The sequence below is a fragment of the Haliotis rufescens genome, unplaced genomic scaffold (genome assembly GCF_023055435.1).
Source record: "Haliotis rufescens isolate VD_foot unplaced genomic scaffold, xgHalRufe1.0.p SCAF_9, whole genome shotgun sequence".
NCBI lineage: Eukaryota > Metazoa > Mollusca > Gastropoda > Lepetellida > Haliotidae > Haliotis > Haliotis rufescens.
Window position 1 is genome coordinate 12114338 of NW_025964383.1, and position 22425 is coordinate 12136762.

Genomic DNA, 22425 nt, shown 5'->3' on the forward strand with positions numbered 1-22425 from the left:
GAGGTAGACACTTTGGCATGAAACCATGCTAATACCGTGGCATCATTCTTGGCGGTGTCCTTCCAGTCCAACGTATCCAACACTTGATTAAAAGTCCACCCACGCACGCGATAGGTCAGCATGTAGAGACAGTACACCCCACACAACGTGCTGTATCCATGTTGTAAGGGGTGTGTATTCCATCGTTGTTGAATCTGACCCATGCGATTCAAAGTCTCTTTAAACAGGGGTAATGAATACAGTCCATAGCTATCCATCATTTCCACGGATCCAGGGGCTGGACGATAGATGCTCACCCAGTGTGTGCCAGGTTGATCGCTTAAATCTGTGTTGATCACGTAGGCTTTGGGGTAAAAGGGGTCATCCTGTTGCCATCCCAGTCTGGCAAAGTCATCTCTGGCCAGGGTGCCCCGGTAGATGGCATGAAGTGGTTCGTCATCAGCCACGAGGGCTTCTAAATCCAAGGTGCTCAACCCGAGTGGTTCATCCATGGTTCCTTGTAGGAGGAGAAAAAGTGTGGCATGACCGTCTGTCGCTGCTCTTTTTATACCATCATCGCATTCCGGAAACGATCTATTTCCAGAACATTTTCGTATTCCTCAAAGCAGATGAGGGTGACTGGGTCCTCGAGAGCTTGTCCAAACTGGATTTCTAAACTTGCCAGTGTGTCGAGGGTAGTTGATGCCTTCATCAGCGCCAAGGTCTGGGGTGAGATCCACCACCCGCAAGGTATAACCTTGAGTAAAGGCCTTGGGAGTCAGTTTGCAGGTCTCAGGTTGCCATAGCTGCCCCGTGTTTCGGAACAGATTCATGTAGACTTGTTTCAAATGGGCACTGTTGTTGCTGAAGTCGCTTTTCATTTCCGCGCCATGGACTTCCTGGCCGTTGACTTTGAGCTTCATCATGGTGACATCTGGTGTGCCAATGCATGTCCCAACATGTTGCTTTCTGCGTCAGCAGCGGCGTCTGAAGTGAAGTGTCACGATGGCTTTCCCCATTTGAAATGGCACAGGTCGCCCTGTGTCGTCCATGATATAGAGTTTAATACCGTCAAAGGAACCATGACGCAACCCAAGGTAGTGAATGTGAGGATAAGGCAACTTGATTTCATACGCATTGACGGTGTTGTTTGGATAGATGTCCATGGAGGCATCACTGGGCAGGGTCATGTAAAAGTCTTGTTTCGAAAAAAAGGTGACCGCCATGATGACGTGAGCTAAGGTAGAAAACTCTGGGTGGATGAGGTATCAAGTTGAAGTCTTCTGGTGGATGGGGTCGTCGTGGGTATGCCTGGAGAGGTGGCCAAGGTGGGTGGTGGAAGTATGTATCCCAAACAACTTGAGAGCAGGGCTGTCCACAACTGTTTTTCTCCGTGATCCAAGGCCAACTGTACCATGCTCATGATGATCACGCCATATATTACAAAGATCTGAGCAAAAACCACGACTTCACTGCGGGGTAACGTCATGCCAAAACAACACCAAGGTGAGTGTCGGCGCTGGTGATGACGTGGTGCAGAAGCAAGGGGTGGTTCATCGGTACCCACGGATGCTGAGAGGCTTGACATGCTCCTTATTTTATCTGTAAATGATCTGCAGGGATCCACGAATTAAAACTGGCAGGGTAGCCAGTCCATTTCACCAAGACCTCTTCTTGACCCTGTTTCGGTCCTGGACGTCTTTTCAGCACGCGATCCACGGCATACACATCGTCTGTTTTCAAGATTGGTTGTATTTCTTCAGGGTAAAAAGTTCCTTGTAGGACTTCACCATGATCATCTTTGATCCGATACACAGGAGGTGTTCTCCCAGTCACCAACCGATCCACCGTAAACAGTTCAGTGGTCCAATTGGGGATATAACCTTTCTCAAAGGTGCCTTTGGTTTTGTTCAGACGTACACGGGTGCCCGGCAGTAAAAGAGAGGGGGATCTTGTCTTGGGGGACGACAGTCTTTGTGTTGTTATTTTCTTTTTGCGCTGCAACCGTCGTTGTTGTTGTTTTTCCTCCATGTAGTCTAACACCCGAATTTCTGACAGGGGATCTCCTGGGAGGACGCCCACAGGTCGCTGGCCAATGGTCCGATGCACAGGACGGTTGTACGACTTGATCAACTGGGGTAAGACTTTCAAATAGTGTCTGGTCCCATGCTGTGTAAAGTATCGCCACATTTTATTTTTCAGAGTCCTTTGAAACCGTTCCACCACGGCTGCTTTCGTTTCAGGATTTTGACTGGTGTAGAAATGAATGCCATGCTTCGTCATGAGAGCCTGGAAAGGACGGTTGACAAATTCTCTGCCTTTGTCTGTTTGCAATTGATCAGGGAGTCGATCTTTGGCTTGTTGCATCAGCAAGGTTTGAAAACCTTCGGTCAAAGCAGAACTGCTCTTGGCCTTCAGGGGTTGCACCCATGCCATCTTTGAAAACACATCGATCACGCACAGCAGATATTTGAATCCTTCGTTGTCGTCTTGAAAGGCAATCATGTCACTCAAGTCTGTTTGCCACAGTTCATCGACCCCTCCCACACGATAGTGGTCTCTCGGAAAGGAGCGTCTGGCTGGTTTGTGCAAGGTGTAGGTACTTTTGGTTTGCAACCAACGCTTGATTTGACTTTGCGATGGCATGGTTTTCTTCTTGCTTTTACTGGTTCTTGCATCTTGAGCGTGGATGCGTGCTGCTTTCCACAAAGGTCGCCAGCCTCCAAAACTTGCAGGATGTTCAGGATGAAAGTAAGTTTTTTCCAACCAGGCTGTCCAAAGGGAAGTAGGAAATCCTTTGTTTTGTTTCCCTGCAGCAGCAGCAGCAGAGGGAACAATGCGCTGTCGCGTCATGGTCTGTCGCTTCATTTCTCTCAGACTGATGCCACTTCCTCCATGAATGGCCTTTTTATAGAGAAGGGGAGAGATTTATTTTTTCTTAGGTGGTGCTTAAGGGTATCCATGAACCTCGCCTGTTGATGACTCTGTCCTGTTTGGTATCAGATGGAGGTGGAGTCATCAACCATGGGGTTGACATCACATCTTTTTCTTCCTCCACTGGTGGATCAAGTTGCCACGAAGGAGGTGGGGGTGGCATCTCATCTTCTTCTTCTTCCTCTTCTTCTTCTTCTTCCGCTTGTGGATCCAGCTGCCGCCTCCTTCTTCTTCTTCTCTCTTTGTGACTTTGTGGGGAGAACGTGGGGAGGGAGAACTGGGTTATGGGTGTTTCTGGTGTGGCATGAGGATGGTGTTGCTGCTGCTGCTGCTGCTTCTGCATCCATTGCCATCGTTGAGGATTTCCAATTATTTCATGAGGGACATGACTGTTGGCCAAATAGTGACTCAAAATGGTCCAACCTGCAGGTCCCTCTTTGGTTTTCCGGTGACGCACTAAATCGTTGATCAAGTCCACCATGTGTGTGCCAGGGACAGGTTTCCCTTCCACAGTCAGGGTTCCCTCTGGAGTCCAACTCAAGTCGGGATTGTTTTGAATCCTTGTCATCTAATTCATGGCTTTATTGGACATGGCTTTAGGAACACTCATGACCACTTCGTCTATCACTTGTTGAGGAGGGGCAGGTCTACCTGTGGTGTCCATTGTTGATGGTGATGACGGTGGTAGTGGTGGTGTCACTTTGGGTTGCAGTGGTTTGATGGTGTTGTTGTTGTTGTTGTTGTTGTTGTTGTTGTGCTGTTGGCGCTACAACTCTAGCATGTGTTGCAACAGTTGGTTGTATTCTTGTTCCCGCATGTGAAAAGGCTGCTGTCCATCTCTTCCAAATTTTGGAGACGTTTCTTTTCCAAGAGAGGGGTATGAAGTGTCTGACGATGACGTTGTTTGGTGGCCTGTAGACTTTGCCATGTGTCTTCAGACACCAACACCATCTTGCGTGCGTACTTCATGGTGGCACACCACACACTGATCCCAACCTTCCCGGTGTCAGACCATTTATTACTTTCCTCCAAACAAAGAGGCTAGGGCAGAACCAATAAGAGGTATGAGTCCTCCTAATAATCCTCCTCCATGTTGAAGAAGTTTACGTTTCTTGCTTAGAGGTACTTGTTTTTTCATGAGCGTATTCAAGACTTTACCGTGTCGTTGCAAGTTTTGACGTTGCGTCGTGGTCATGGGAATATTGCCTGCATACAAGTTCACCACACATTCACAAAGGGCACGGATGAGATCAGTAGGAGCATGTTTGAGAATGGCTTTGCGCATTGCTGGAGCGGCAGCACACAAATGACACAGAGCATGTTTCTGTTTCCTGAGGCACTGAGACATCTTTCTTGCATGGAGGTGTTAGCCTGAATGAGTCACCTGATCTGCAGCTTCTCTCTTTTATCAGGCAGTGGCAGGAGGGAGTTGCAACTGTTGATCTGCCTTCTTGGACTTTCTTTGGGTCCGCATGTGCACCAATCGTCTGAGAGCATCAGCTTGATATGCTTTCATGACATTTTCATGAGCCTTTAGTTTTGGCTTAGTAGTCATCGTTGTTGTTGTTGTTGTAGGTCGGTGGCGCCTGGTGTTACCCTGTTTGAGGAGTGGTGCTTGAAGATAATGTTGCCATTGCAACAGAATGCGTGTCAAGACCCCTGCAAGTGTTCCACTACCACTGCGTTGCATCAGGTAGTCAAGACGTTCATCCATAGGCAGACGTGGATTGACAATTTTAGTCAGGGTATCATGATGTCTCTGCAACCACGTCTTATGTTGAGCTTTCAATGGGATGTGTCCTGCTCTCAGGTTCTGCACGACAATCGCAAACCACTGCAAAAGACGATTTCTTCCTTTGACGGCAAGGGTTGTCGCATCCCTTGTCGGAAAAATAGACGGTCTCTTGTCTTTTTTCTTCCTTTGTGGGGGCTCCTGCTGCTGCAGACGTTGAAAGCGTTGCAGATCGAGTGGGGGTGAGGGTGCTGATGAGGACGGCCGTTGTTGTTCCTGACGATGCTTGTTCAAGGGTACCATCGAAGAGTAAGACGGACCTGGCGTGGACTTCTGCTGCTGCTGCTGTTGCTGTTGCAGAGGTTGAAAGCGTTGAAGATCATGTGGTGACGAGGGTGGCGAAGGTGCTGATGATGTTGAAGGACGTGGTGATGGCTGCTGCTGACGATATATGTTCACGGGTACCATTGAAGAGGGACACGATCCTGGAGGTGAAGGAGTCTTGTGAAATACAGAGGTCACAAGTCCCTGTAGCGATGAGGGGGAGACCATACTGTCATAGACATCATTCACCATCTCTTTGTCTTTGTTTTTTCCCTTCGTAGGATGAACTTGTTTCCGTCTTTGCCCCATGATGGATGTAGGTCAACTGAAGGAAGGTCTGAGGGTTCACCTCCTTTTATGAAAGTCTCTTCATGTCATAGGATAGGCACATACACGAGGGGTAATTCGGATCTCGAAAACAGGCGGGCGCGTACGCGATGGTCTTGCAACGTGGTGGGCTTCAAGTCCAAGAACAAGTAAGTGTAAGGCTCTCGGGTAGCGTCTTCATAGGCTTCATGCAGAAAAGGAACTTTGCCTGGAAACACCTGGCGAGCCAGACTGTCGATCTGCGATGCATCTCTCGGATTTTTAAATAGGACCATGTAGTGAGCATTCAGACTGATGGTGCGATGTTGCGGCGATTGAGCAAACAAGTTCTGAGTGAGATACAGCACAGATGTGTTTCGGTGATGACTTTTCTTGGTGAACCATCGCAGCACTTCGGTTTCTTCTTCTTTCGTATTGTCCCCCAGCAAATCATCGATGACCAGCCAATGTGGGGCCACCCCTTTTTCGGGCAAGGCACGATCCGCTTCTTTCATGCTGTGGACAAACTCAAGAGCGACCCCTAAGCGGTCTGCCATCTCTTCCAGTTCATGATGAAGCGGTTGCCATTCGCTGTACACCCACACGATCCGATGGGGTGACGTATCCAACACCTCGGGGCGATGCATCTGCTCCATACATGATTTCACAAAGGAACTTTTTCCTGATCCCGTGGGTCCCACAATGAATATCGTAAAAGGATGGCGTAGGGTCAAAGGGCTGGTCATGACCTCTTCATCATCATGTGATGCCATCCTGTGTTCTGGCTGACTGACACCAGGCAACTGATCCTTTCAAGCATGACCTTTCTCTTTTATCTGTTATTTTTATTTCCTATCTCTCCCATAACCCATACAATTTCTTATGAAAAAAAGAAACACAACGGTCGGTCCGATTTAGAAAACCGGGGCTCAGACCAAGTGTCGGAACGAACCCATCAGCACGATGCGTTTTCGACCAATCAGGAATCAGGGTGTCAGTGCCTCTCCTATAAAAAGAGCGAAGCCACGCACACCGTCACAGTCGAGCACTGAAAGAGAGATCAACCATGTCGTCTCGATGCAGCTGTCTAACGTGCCAGACCAACAGTCAACAATGCCAGCGGAGGATGAAAGTCTATTCGTGGACAATAGTGGGCTACCCACGGGGTGAATTGGAGACGATCCTATCGCAGAGCCCACACTGGTTTAAGAACAAGTCTGAGGCTATGTCAGCATTACAACAAACTATTCAACGCGGAATTGACATACCCGACTGTTGGGGTGGTCCGTCTTATTATCTAGTATCGAGATCAAGGAAAGTAATGTAATCAAGGTGACAACCCTTGTCCAGCTTGTTTCCAGTTTGTTTTCCAACGGCCCTTTTCAGGGCCACCCATCTCTCCCGAAAGACAGCTTTTCCTCCTTTGCTTTGACGACCCTCCAACCCCCCACCACACCTTGAACCAAACCCCGCCTCCTCCCTCCCTCCCTCCCCTCCCTTCACCACCACCACCACCGCCTTTTCTATTTCTATTTTTAGAACAACACAACAACAACAACCATGTCGATCTAGTTCACCTTGTACGTGCGCTTCTCCGGGTTTTTCCACATCCCTCCTCCCCGGAAACGGATGCGACGCCATCTTGAAGGCGCACGCCACCGGACACGGATGCGACGCCATCTTGAAGGCGCACGCCACCGGACACGGATGCGATGCCATCTTGAAGGCGCACGCCACCGGACACGGATGCGACGCCATCTTGGAGGCGCGCGCCACCGGAAACGGATGGGCCGCCATCTTGGATGCGCACGCAAGTCCCATCATGCCCCGCGCGCATGCGCAGGTCACGTGACCGGATGTGACGTCACAGAGGTCACGTGATCCTCTCGACCAATCAGTAATGCGTACAACTACTACCAGCAACACCCATTCCTAACTGCAAGTTAAAGTGCTCGACAGACCATAGGAACACATAATCGACACATTAGCCGGGACACTGTGATCCGATGTCTCCTTTCCAACAACAACCAAGCACGCCATCCTGTTCTGCAACCACGGCATCGACAAGCACGACTTCAGTGGGCATCACAATTGGCGTCATCGTGAGTGGAGGCGTGCAATCTTCTCTGATGAAAGTCGCTTTTGCGTCTCCCATGCAGACGGAAGAGTCAGAATGTGGCGGCGTTCGCTGACAGAAACGTTGTGGAAAGGGATCCATAGGGTGGATCTAGCGTCATGATATTGGCAGGGGTTGGACTTAATGCGAGACTTGGACCCATGTGCTTTCTGAATGTTGGTCAAGGTCGGGGACTGGGCGTCAATTCTCAGCGGTATATCGACCAAGTGATCAGACCCCACGTTGTCCTATTTTTTGCACAACATCAACCACATATTTTCCAGCAGGACAACGCTCGTCCCCATGTTGCCAGAGCTACCATGGCCTTTCTGCAACAACACAACATCCGTATTCTACCGTGGCCAGCCTTCAGCCCTGATCTGAACCCCATCGAACACTCGTAGGATGAGGTTTAAAAGCGTCTGCACAATATGCGCCCAGTCCCTACAACTGCCGATGAATTACGCACAGCTGCTCTGGGTGTGTGCAGGAGGATCCCTAGGGCCTTCACAAATCGTTGGATCCACTCAATGTACGGGAGATGTGTGGCAGTGATCAATGCTAATATTGGTCACACCAGGTATTGACTGGCACTTTGGGTATTGACCAGAAACTGTGTAAGGTGTTTTGCGCGTGAGTATATATTTATTACTCATAATTACGAATGTTTATGGCACCGTGTCTGTGATTTAAACAAACAGCTATGCATACTATGCACTGGGCCTTCATGTTTCTGGTAGGATGAAAGATTGGATCGTCACACACATTCTGTGGCATATGTTGAAGTATGCATTAGCAACAATATTTCAAACCTGGAACAGTCGACTGTTTTTCACATTCGACTTATCCATGTAAATCATAGAAATGGTTTCTATTTTGGTGGGTTGAACCCAATAGCAGCTTTTCGAATACTGCAGGTTTGGTTGCTATGTACCTTATATGGATGCAAGATATGCGCGCGAGGTACTTGAAGAAAGTATGAATTGCTCGAAATACCACAGTGCTACTTCAGTAAAAACGAACAGAGCTCACATGAAGACAAGTTGTATTAGACAGTCGTGAATTCCGCAAACAGCATCACAGATCAAAACATTGCTCTCTTGTTGATGAAATATTGAAAGCCTCTGAAGTGGACATTACGAACGGACAAGGGATAACGGGATGACACGTGTCAAAACTATGTAAATCATAGCAATGGTGTGTATTTGAACTCAATAGAAAGAGACACACACCAGGAATCATGTCGCGTGTCATTCTTAAACCCCTCTCACCAGGTTATAATTACATGTCTAATGGGAAATGGTGTACTTGGATTGATAGGTAAACTCTGCAGTCTCAGTCTGGGGTTAACTAACTGCTATAACAGTTGCATCATCAGACCGATTTGGGCATGAATAGCACGTAATGTATCCCAATCCGTGGTGGTATGAACGGATGTGCAATGCTGTTCTTTGTAAGTTGGCATTAATTGCACCCCACACAATGATAACTCTACCTCCAAAAATCTCTCTCTCTCTCTCGCTCTCTCTCTCTCTCTCTCTCTCTCTCTCTCTCTCTCTCTCTCTCTCTCTCTCTCTCTCTCTCTATCTCTTCTCTGCCTCACAGCTTTTATTCACCAGATGAAGGAGTAGGATATACTCCGAAACGTTGTGATTTGATGTTATTCTAATATCAGGTCTGTAGTACGTTCACTACATCAGTGTTGACATTAAAATGTTTACATATGTAAATAAATACACAGGAAATACAGACTTGCTTAATACATATATATGTGGACATATACGTATGGGCATTTAGATGTATCTATACCTCCTCATAGAAAGTGATCATAGATTATTGTAGAGCGTGCATAAAGAAAAAGAGTAATCTGGTTCACACCACGTTCAGCAATATTCAGCCATATTGCGATATTGGTTTTCCACATACAAGACGAACCATAAAATCATGCTATAACAGTTGCATCATCAGACCGATTTGGGCATGAATAGCACGTAATGTATCCCAATCCGTGGTGGTATGAACGGATGTGCAATACTGTTCTTTGTAAGTTGGCATTAATTGCACCCCACACAATGATAACTCTACCTCCAAAAATCTCTCTCTCTCTCGCTCTCTCTCTCTCTCTCTCTCTCTCTCTCTCTCTCTCTCTCTCTCTCTCTCTCTCTCTCTCTCTTCTCTCTCTCTCTCTTCTCTGCCTCACAGCTTTTATTCATCAGATGAAGGAGTAGGATATACTCCGAAACGTTGTGATTTGATGTTATTCTAATATCAGGTCTGTAGTACGTTCACTACATCAGTGTTGACATTAAAATGTTTACATATGTAAATAAATACACAGGAAATACAGACTTGCTTAATACATATATATGTGGACATATACGTATGGGCATTTAGATGTATCTATACCTCCTCATAGAAAGTGATCATAGATTATTGTAGAGCGTGCATAAAGAAAAAGAGTAATCTGGTTCACACCACGTTCAGCAATATTCAGCCATATTGCGATATTGGTTTTCCACATACAAGACGAACCATAAAATCATGCTATAACAGTTGCATCATCAGACCGATTTGGGCATGAATAGCACGTAATGTATCCCAATCCGTGGTGGTATGAACGGATGTGCAATACTGTTCTTTGTAAGTTGGCATTAATTGCACCCCACACAATGATAACTCTACCTCCAAAAATCTCTCTCTCTCTCTCGCTCTCTCTCTCTCTCTCTCTCTCTCTCTCTCTCTCTCTCTCTCTTTCTCTCTCTCTCTCTTCTCTGCCTCACAGCTTTTATTCATCAGATGAAGGAGTAGGATATACTCCGAAACGTTGTGATTTGATGTTATTCTAACATCAGGTCTGTAGTACGTTCACTACATCAGTGTTGAGATTAAAATGTTTACATATGTAAATAAATACACAGGAAATACAGACTTGCTTAATACATATATATGTGGACATATACGTATGGGCATTTAGATGTATCTATACCTCCTCATAGAAAGTGATCATAGATTATTGTAGAGCGTGCATAAAGAAAAAGAGTAATCTGGTTCACACCACGTTCAGCAATATTCAGCCATATTGCGATATTGGTTTTCCACATACAAGACGAACCATAAAATCATGCTATAACAGTTGCATCATCAGACCGATTTGGGCATGAATAGCACGTAATGTATCCCAATCCGTGGTGGTATGAACGGATGTGCAATACTGTTCTTTGTAAGTTGGCATTAATTGCACCCCACACAATGATAACTCTACCTCCAAAAATCTCTCTCTCTCTCTCGCTCTCTCTCTCTCTCTCTCTCTCTCTCTCTCTCTTTCTCTCTCTCTCTCTTCTCTCTTTCTCTCTCTCTCTCTTCTCTGCCTCACAGCTTTTATTCATCAGATATCAGATGAAGGAGTAGGATATACTCCGAAACGTTGTGATTTGATGTTATTCTAATATCAGGTCTGTAGTACGTTCACTACATCAGTGTTGACATTAAAATGTTTACATATGTAAATAAATACACAGGAAATACAGACTTGCTTAATACATATATATGTGGACATATACGTATGGGCATTTAGATGTATCTATACCTCCTCATAGAAAGTGATCATAGATTATTGTAGAGCGTGCATAAAGAAAAAGAGTAATCTGGTTCACACCACGTTCAGCAATATTCAGCCATATTGCGATATTGGTTTTCCACATACAAGACGAACCATAAAATCATGCTATAACAGTTGCATCATCAGACCGATTTGGGCATGAATAGCACGTAATGTATCCCAATCCGTGGTGGTATGAACGGATGTGCAATACTGTTCTTTGTAAGTTGGCATTAATTGCACCCCACACAATGATAACTCTACCTCCAAAAATCTCTCTCTCTCTCGCTCTCTCTCTCTCTCTCTCTCTCTCTCTCTCTCTCTCTCTCTCTCTCTCTCTCTCTCTCTCTTTCTCTCTCTCTCTCTTCTCTGCCTCACAGCTTTTATTCATCAGATGAAGGAGTAGGATATACTCCGAAACGTTGTGATTTGATGTTATTCTAATATCAGGTCTGTAGTACGTTCACTACATCAGTGTTGACATTAAAATGTTTACATATGTAAATAAATACACAGGAAATACAGACTTGCTTAATACATATATATGTGGACATATACGTATGGGCATTTAGATGTATCTATACCTCCTCATAGAAAGTGATCATAGATTATTGTAGAGCGTGCATAAAGAAAAAGAGTAATCTGGTTCACACCACGTTCAGCAATATTCAGCCATATTGCGATATTGGTTTTCCACATACAAGACGAACCATAAAATCATGCTATAACAGTTGCATCATCAGACCGATTTGGGCATGAATAGCACGTAATGTATCCCAATCCGTGGTGGTATGAACGGATGTGCAATACTGTTCTTTGTAAGTTGGCATTAATTGCACCCCACACAATGATAACTCTACCTCCAAAAATCTCTCTCTCTCTCTCGCTCTCTCTCTCTCTCTCTCTCTCTCTCTCTCTCTCTCTCTCTTTCTCTCTCTCTCTCTTCTCTGCCTCACAGCTTTTATTCATCAGATGAAGGAGTAGGATATACTCCGAAACGTTGTGATTTGATGTTATTCTAACATCAGGTCTGTAGTACGTTCACTACATCAGTGTTGAGATTAAAATGTTTACATATGTAAATAAATACACAGGAAATACAGACTTGCTTAATACATATATATGTGGACATATACGTATGGGCATTTAGATGTATCTATACCTCCTCATAGAAAGTGATCATAGATTATTGTAGAGCGTGCATAAAGAAAAAGAGTAATCTGGTTCACACCACGTTCAGCAATATTCAGCCATATTGCGATATTGGTTTTCCACATACAAGACGAACCATAAAATCATGCTATAACAGTTGCATCATCAGACCGATTTGGGCATGAATAGCACGTAATGTATCCCAATCCGTGGTGGTATGAACGGATGTGCAATACTGTTCTTTGTAAGTTGGCATTAATTGCACCCCACACAATGATAACTCTACCTCCAAAAATCTCTCTCTCTCTCTCGCTCTCTCTCTCTCTCTCTCTCTCTCTCTCTCTCTTTCTCTCTCTCTCTCTTCTCTCTTTCTCTCTCTCTCTCTTCTCTGCCTCACAGCTTTTATTCATCAGATATCAGATGAAGGAGTAGGATATACTCCGAAACGTTGTGATTTGATGTTATTCTAATATCAGGTCTGTAGTACGTTCACTACATCAGTGTTGACATTAAAATGTTTACATATGTAAATAAATACACAGGAAATACAGACTTGCTTAATACATATATATGTGGACATATACGTATGGGCATTTAGATGTATCTATACCTCCTCATAGAAAGTGATCATAGATTATTGTAGAGCGTGCATAAAGAAAAAGAGTAATCTGGTTCACACCACGTTCAGCAATATTCAGCCATATTGCGATATTGGTTTTCCACATACAAGACGAACCATAAAATCATGCTATAACAGTTGCATCATCAGACCGATTTGGGCATGAATAGCACGTAATGTATCCCAATCCGTGGTGGTATGAACGGATGTGCAATACTGTTCTTTGTAAGTTGGCATTAATTGCACCCCACACAATGATAACTCTACCTCCAAAAGTCTCTCTCTCTCTCTCTCTCTCTCTCTCTCTCTCTCTCTCTCTCTCTCTCTCTCTCTCTCTCTCTCTCTCTCTCTTCTCTGCCTCACAGCTTTTATTCATCAGATGAAGGAGTAGGATATACTCCGAAACGTTGTGATTTGATGTTATTCTAACATCAGGTCTGTAGTACGTTCACTACATCAGTGTTGACATTAAAATGTTTACATATGTAAATAAATACACAGGAAATACAGACTTGCTTAATACATATATATGTGGACATATACGTATGGGCATTTAGATGTATCTATACCTCCTCATAGAAAGTGATCATAGATTATTGTAGAGCGTGCATAAAGAAAAAGAGTAATCTGGTTCATACCACGTTCAGCAATATTCAGCCATATTGCGATATTGGTTTTCCACATACAAGACGAACCATAAAATCATGACTTGGATTTGGACATGGCTCCTTGGTGTGATTTAACACCACATAATCTCAAAGTGAAAAAGAGCTAATGCATGAATAAAGATCACGAGATGAAACTGATGTGTACGTTTGGATCTATATTTGCGTAGCATTACCACGTTAATTAATCAGTATATATGTGTTTTGCGCAAAAAGATATTGCAGGATCGAGGCTGACATGCATGTAACCTCTTCAGCAGTGATGTAAAACAAATTTCGAGAAAATGTTGAAACTGATATTTTTAGCAAGCCGCTAGATTAACATAGACTCTTTGAATTTATAAAAAAAAGTATTTCATTGTCTTTTGATATATGTCGATAGGAACATGGAGAGTCTGTCTGAAGAAATATGGACTTGCATGGGATCTTTTGGATAGTTGTACTCCACGGTTAGACTAACGCTTAATCTCTGAAAATAAATTATTTTAATAAAAACGAGAAACTATATGTAAATTTAAAAGGGGCCCCACTGGGATGAAAATTTCAACTGTTGAACTTGTTTCATTTGGGGATAAAGCATTAGAGTAAGGCCTGGGCGGAAGGGACTGTGAGACAAACTACTTCACGATCAGTATCGCCGTTGTGATATTAAGAGATTATCAATTTGAGCCATCTGAGACAGCGCCTGTTTGCATCCATCAAATACCAGTCACAACTGTCACTAATTCTCACTCCTAACGGAAAATAATACGAAAAATGTCGGAACTGTATATTTTTAATTCTTCTCATTTACTATTTTGATACATGTTTTAACTTTAAAGAAATTATATATGTTTTTTATGTTCAAAATGTATTATTGGTATCTGTGATACAGGTACCATGTTTGTCGCCATTGTGTAGCTTTTGTGGAGTTATTATGAATATCAAATTCATGTATTGAAATATGAACTTTTTAAAGAGCTCATCCTTGAACCATATGCAGTTGAACCCATTGAATAAGCATGTATGGATGTATTATCCATCTACTTATACACACTTATTCTGAACATATACTTATTTTCATTGTACCTTATTATAAACAAAATACCCGTGAAGATGCGGTTTAGAATACGCCTTCAGCAACCCATGCTTGTACGAAGGCGACTGACATAATCGGGCGGTCAGGCTTGCTGACTTGGTGGATCCATGTCATCGTATGCCAACTGCCTAGATCGATATTCTTGATGTCAAAAAGTGGATCTGGTCCAGACTCGATTATTTACAGACCGCCGTCAGATAGCTGGTATATTGCTGCTTGCGGCGTTTAACACCAAACAATCACACAAAACTATTATTAAACACTTTCCTTCAATGAGAACCTTTTTAAACTTATATTTTCTATATATTTAGTTTTATCTATAAACGAATTGGATTAATAATTTAAGCATTGCATTGATTTCTTGTCTGTCATACAATGCACATGTTCAAACCCCTGAACTTTGAATATTTTATTTTCCACAAATGGTTACGTTAGTGAGTTGCTTCGATTTGTGGTTACCTGCTCACAAGAACAGATTAAGATTATAACGTCAAAATGTGTCATTCATACACTGATGACCTTCAATGTCGCGGTCATGTGACCGACCTCTTGTCCAATGGAAAAGCCGTATACGTATATCGAGGTAACTTCACATTAAATAAATTGGTACTGTTATAACCAAATAAAACACAACCCATTATCCGATAGAGGTAACTTTGCCTAGCGGAGGGATATGTTATCTCAAAAAACTTAGTAACATGGTTTGGTTTGACTTCTTGGCGCGTGTCTGAATTCCATTAACAGGTCACATATCCTAAAACTAACTTATCAGCAAATCTCGCTGCACTGCGCGCGACAGATACTTGAGGCATTCCAGAAATACGAAACTTAATGCTCCCTAAAGGAAACCTTGGTCATCACGTGCGTTGGCGGACCAGCGACACCCGATTGGCCGCTAACAGTTGTACAAGGCGGAGCAAAAAGCATCGTTTTCCCGTCCATTTTACGGTTGAAAAACCCGACGTTTTTCCGAACACTTTCTGGAGGCTCACCAAGTAATCAATTTTAATGAATTTTTAGTTAGGAATTTTATACGGAAAAAACCGACGTATTCGTGTTTGCAGTGTAATCCTGCAAGAATTTTAATTGATTATATGCTTGGGCACATATATTACCTCCATTGTGTAAATAGCCACAGGATTGAGTGCCCTACACTACTAGCGTGTCTGATCACTTGCCTACAGTTGTGTATAGTAGCGTATCTTTACGTCGCCGCGTCCAGAAAATACTGCAGTGATGACGGGATTACCGGGGAAAAGCCATCGACTTGACGTGATGCTATACTGGTATGAGACTGAGAACCATCATCTTCATATTACTAAACTCCTGCAGAATATATCAACTCTTACAACGCCTTTATCGTGCGGGTACTGAAAGACTTCTCAAACAAGAGTGAGTTATGCTCCAGATATCGCTCGTGCCTAAAACAATATTGGTAAAAAAGACGGATTAAAACCTTTCCATAATGACAAGGTGTAGATTCACTCGGGAAAATGTCACACAAGAGACGATGAACGCAATAGGAACTACAAATTGTGTCTTTATCACATATCGCCGTGCAGGACGCTGTGGACAGTGTGACAGACAGATCGCTCTCATTGATACATGAACTGCGTGTCTTCTCTGTGTTTGTCCCATATCGCCGTGCAGGACGCTGTGGACAGTGTGACAGATAGATCACTCTCATTGATACATGAATTGCATGTCTTCTGTGTCTTTGTCCCATATCGCCGTGCAGGACGCTGTGGACAGTGTGACAGACAGATCGCTCTCATTGATACATAAACTGCGTGTCTTCTGTGTCTTTGTCACATATCGCCGTGCAGGACGCTGTGGACAGTGTGACAGACAGATCGCTCTCATTGATACATAAACTGCGTGTCTTCTGTGTCTTTGTCCCATATCGCCGTGCAGGACGCTGTGGACAGTGTGACAGATAGATCACTCTCATTGATACATGAATTGCATGTCTTCTGTGTCTTTGTCCCATATCGCCGTGCAGGACGCTGTGGACAGTGTGACAGATTGATCGCTCTCATTTATACATGAACTGCGTGTATTCTGTGTCTTTGTCACATATCGCCGTGCAGGACGCTGTGGACAGTGTGGTAGACATGTCTCATGTCTGGGTGGGTAGTGGAGGACAGGGTGTGGCGATTCCAGCATGGGAACAGTGTGAGTAGTGGGGGTCAGGGTGTGAAGACTCCAACATGGGAACAGTGTGAGTAGTGGGGGTCAGGGTGTGGCGACTCCAGCATGTGAACACTGTGAGTAGTGGGGGTCAGGTGTGGCGACTCCAGCATGAGAACACTGCGAGAAGTGGGGGTCACGGTGTGAAGACTCCAGCATGAGAAAACTGCGAGTAGTGGGGGTCACGGTGTGAAGACTCCAGCATTGGAACACTGTGAGTAGTGGGGGTCAGGATGTGGCGACTCCAGCATGAGAACACTGCGAGAAGTGGGGGTCACGGTGTGAAGACTCCAGCATGAGAAAACTGCGAGTAGTGGGGGTCACGGTGTGAAGACTCCAGCATTGGAACACTGTGAGTAGTGGGGTTCAGGATGTGGCGACTCCAGCATGAGAACACTGCGAGAAGTTGGGGTCACGGTGTGAAGACTCCAGCATGAGAAAACTGCGAGTAGTGGGGGTCACGGTGTGAAGCCTCCAGCATTGGAACACTGTGAGTAGTGGGGGTCAGGATGTGGAGACTCCAGCATGTGAACACTGTGAGTAGTGGGGGTCAGGGTGTGAAGACTCCAACATGGGAACACTGTGAGTAGTGGGGGTCAGGATGTGGCGACTCCAGCATGAATGAGAACACTGCGAGAAGTGGGGGTCACGGTGTGAAGACTCCAGCATGAGAACACTGCGAGTAGTGGGGGTCACGGTGTGAAGACTCCAGCATGTGAACACTGTGAGTAGTGGGGGTCACGGTGTGAAGACTCCAGCATGTGAACACTGTGAGTAGTGGGGGTCACGGTGTGAAGACTCCAGCATTGGAACACTGCGAGTAGTGGGGGTCACGGTGTGAAGACTCCAGCATTGGAACACTGTGAGTAGTTGGGGTCACGATGTGAAGACTCCAGCATTGGAACACTGTGAGTAGTTGGGGTCAGGATGTGGAGACTCCAGCATGAGAACACTGCGAGTAGTGGGGGTCAGGATGTGGCGACTCCAGCATGAGAACATTGCGAGTTGTGGGGGTCAGGATGTTGAGACTCCAGCATGAGAACATTGCGAGTAGTGGGGGTCAGGATGTGGAGACTCCAGCATGAGAACACTGCGAGTAGTGGGTCAACTTCTGGTCATCTATGAATCTACCAAACTGTGAGTGTAAGTCTGTTAAACTGTGATTGTAGGTCTGGTAAACTGTGAGTGTAAGTCTGGTAAACTGTGAGTGAATGTCTGTGAAACAGTTAGTGTGAGTCTGGTAAACTATGAGTGTAAGTCTGGCAAAGTGTGAGTGTAAGTCTGCTTGACTGTGAGTGTAAGTCTGCTAGAGTGTGAGTGTAAGTCTGGTAAACTGTGAATGTACGTCTGGTAAACTGTGAGTGTAAGTCTGGCAAACTGTTAGTGTAAGTCTGGTAAACTGTGAGTGTAAGTCTGGTAAACTGTGAGTGTATGTCTGATAAAGCACTAATACCAGCGCCTATGACTGCAACATCTACCTGAATGTCGTCCATCTTCAGATGCATGAGGAAGCTGATGGTGTGCATGTTCCAGAGATATGAGAGACTTTATCAATAATAAATAATGACATTCATTCTATTATTCATATCAGTAATGTTGTTTGACAAAACATAAGATATACATCAATGAACTTTTTGCATACATGAAATCTGAGTAATACCTAGAAAGCTGAAATGCAAGTTCCTGTTAATCCTGCCATGGCTGAAAAATGGTAACTGTATGTAGGCCAACTGTTCCGCGTTTATGAAATGACAGACACTGGTCGCGATGCATGTATCATTTGTTTTCGTGACACGATGTCAGTTAACAGAAGCAGAGGGTAAAGGTTTCAGAGCTACATTCCGCCCCCGTGTCCGCGATGTTGTGTACATTCATATGTCTCCCTGGTGAACACTGTAATCACTCTCAACTAAAACATCCATGGCAAATAGTCAACGGGACACAAATCGCTGACAATGTACGTGCCGTTCTAAACCAGTACGCATCACAGCACAGGGAGGTAAAGCAAAATTCACAACAAACAACAAATGTTATGTCTTTTAATATTCCCTACTGCACACAGGCACGTGACGCAGACTATTGATATTCATGTTGAAACACCGGAACCTTAGCCATTACAGTCATTATGGCATATGCAGCTGACATATGGGCCCGGTACTTTGCAAATTGCTGAGCACTATCATGGCTTCAGATACGCATGACATATTACATACAGGAAGGTCGCGAAAGAACCCAATTTCTGTCAATGACATGTGCATGTTTTGTTGTTATTATAACGAGTAAAGTGAATACCACTCTTGTTTACATTTTTATGTTGGAGGCACCTTTACCAAAGGGAGGTAAACCAAATAAAGCTAGTGGTTGACAACCACACAAGGGTTCGTGCTAAAACGGCAACTCAGCAAAACGTCACCGATTTTCTGGCGAAAACGGCACCGCATTTGGCTACCTGACTATGTGACGGGCGAAAACGGCACCTCTATTTCTAATAACGATAAGAACGATTTATGTAGACGTATATCTGATTTATGTTATTTGTTACATATTATTTGATGTATTTACATGTTATTTCATGTTTTCCAGTTGTTCACAGATAACTACAAATATTCACATACCGTATTCGACGTAATAAGCGCCCCGCTCTAATAAGCGCACACGGCGATATTTGCTGATATATTGGCTAGTGAACAATCCCAATGAGCACCCTTCCGATTGATCCATATACACAAGACTAATTTAGTCGTGTATAATACGCATTCGTGTGTTATATGCACCCTTAATTACGGGCAGTTAAATTCTTGAAAAATAAATCTGTTGTGTACAATAAGCACAGACTTCTTTTGTATCATTTCTGGCTTTCAACCATTTCACCAAAATTCTATTATAATAAGAGCCCCCTATTTCGAATTTTGAGAGAGCCCTGGGCGCTTATTACGACGAATACGGTATATAAAGTTCTTCACAGTTTTCATCTTCATCACAGTTTACAATATCGGCCCATGTACCACCGAGCCTTGTGATAGTAGCTGACTCAGGGGGCTAATTTCTAATGTGAACTTGTTTGAACTTTTCACAATTATTGGTGTTTGTAAGAGACGATGTGAGTTGAATTTCATTTATATTTAGACAAATATTTCCGACTTTTTACATTATAACAATCGCTTTTATGTATAGAAGACATTATTTTTCATGTTAACAAACTTAAAAGCAAACCATCCTCCTCAACAAACTCAATATTCATTTAACATTTAACCATTGCAATTATTAAACATTCAAATAATAATTATAATAATAATAATAATAATAATAATAATAATAATAATAATAATAATAATAATAATAATTGATTTGTAAAGCGCCTAATATTCATCGACATTTGCTCACTGGCGCTGTGACAAGGTTAAAAAGTAATGTCTATGTACATATGCCATAAATGGCCTTCCCTCAGAACATCATTATGTAGCGCCCACCTGTCAGCCCCGGTGACTATCGCCTACACCAGTGCTAACCTTTAAACACCAGTGACCCTCTTCTCTACACACACACCAAAAGCCGCATATCTCTCTTTTCTATTAAAATTATACATTGTAAATATTGATCAGTTGTGAACATAAGATACAACCTTCAAGAATATCTAACAAGAATATCATTGTACATTTTCTGAAATACGTAAGTGAGCACCCTAATACCCCACCCCCAACAGACACACCCCACCTCATACTAAATTCTTATATGTTATTGGCGACTATGCTTGTCGTAAGAGGCGACTAACGGGATCGGGTTGTCAGGCTCGCTGACTTGGTTGATGCATGTCATCGTATCCCAATTGCGTGGGTCGATGCTCATGATGTCAATTACTGGATTGTCTGGTCCAGTCTCGATTTTTTACGGACCGCCGTCATATAGCTAATATTCAGGCATACATTGATAAACACGTTATGTTCTTATTTGGAAAACACACGTGAAGAACCGAGATAGAAGGGGTCTTCAACATCATGCTTGTTATAACAGGCGATTAGTGGGATCAGGTGGTCAGGCTCGCTGACTTGGTTGAACCCAAAGTGACAACAGTTTAAAAAAAATGTTTTAATAACCCAGTGATGACATGAATTGTACACGAGATGATGGTGATGCACATCATCACAATCTTGCCGCTCATAGGTGTAATAATACTCTTAACACAACAGAAACGCAAAACGGATAGTTTGGGCCATAAAAACAAAATTAGCTGATCAAGATGTGCAAAATGAAGAGGTTTAATGTGTTATAGTGTCAGTGACAAATTTCCCGGAAAAAAAATTATCACAACAAGGACATGCAAACCATTAGTCGGGAAACACGTACAATTCGGAAAAACGCACACAGTGTTTTAACAAAAGGGCCATGGAGCTGCAAGCACTGCACCTGTAACAGCACTATGAACGGTATTACAGTGCAGGTTTTTGACTACCTGGCTTCTGCGTCAATCGAACAGTGACAGTTCAACAACATACCAAGAATAACGGAAGTGCAAAGAAGAGACAACGTCATAGGCCGCTTGCAGGCAGCGAAATCCCGATCAACTGTAGCCAGGGTTTTCAATGTGAGTGAGTGAGTGAGTGAGTATGGTGTTACGCCGCTTTTAGCAATATTCCAGCAATATCACGGCGGGGGACACCAGAAATGGGCTTCACACATTGTACCCACGTCGGGAATCGAGCCCGGGTCTTCGGCGTGACGAGCGAACGCTTTAACTACTAGGCTACCCGACCGCCCGGGTTTTCAATGTAGCGCACAGCACCATCACAAGGCTGTGGGATCGGTTTCAACAGCATGGGTCAAAACGTTATCGGCCAAGGTCGGGACGACCAAGAGTCACCAACCCCCGCCCAAGATCGCTACATCCGACTGCGCCACCTTCGTGAAAGGACGACTACAGCCACTTCAACCGCATCCCAAATACCCTGACTGCGCAGAATCTCCGACCAGAGCGTACGAAACCGTTTATGGGGCCTTTACACAGGATGGCGACCTTCGTGCAACCAGTGTGCGACTATAAAACTTGCCAGGTCGTCGTTGGAGGCTCAAAGGAGGCAGAATGGTTGCTTAGGTCGTTCAAAGGTGGTACACAGGGTTTTCAGACATCGCCATGGACGCCATGGTCGCCGTGAATTTTTGAACATGTTCAAAACAGTCGCTCAAAGGTCGCCGAGGAGATTGGTTGTTCACAGGTGGTTCAAAGGAGGCAGAAGGGAGGCACAATCATAGCCGTTGTTGCAGAATGAAGGCACAGTGGTCGCCAGGTAATTTTTCCCGTCAATCTGGGTGATGCTTCTGCCTCCCTTGTGCCTCCTTTGGGCGACCAACAGCGTGCATTGAACGATGACTGTGGCGACAGCCGTGCCTCAATTCTGCGACACGGCAACCCTTGAGACACCATGGCAATGCTTCTGCCTCTTTTCTTGCTCCTTTGAGCTACATGTAATGCCTCCTCAGCCTTCCTTTAAATAGAGGGCTTGTATCTGCAGTGTTTCATTGTTGTTGCAGACGCTGAACGAGCAAGACGTCCTGTTTGACGCGTCATGTTGAGTCGACAACATAATCGAAAACGACTGCATTGGTGTCGTCAACACAGGGTATGGAATCAACTGCGATAGAGAGATGTCTGGTTCAGCGACGAATCAAGATTTTTGCTTCGTCGAAGGGGTTGTAAAGCGCGGGCTCCACAGACGTCGGGGAGAACGTTAGGCCGG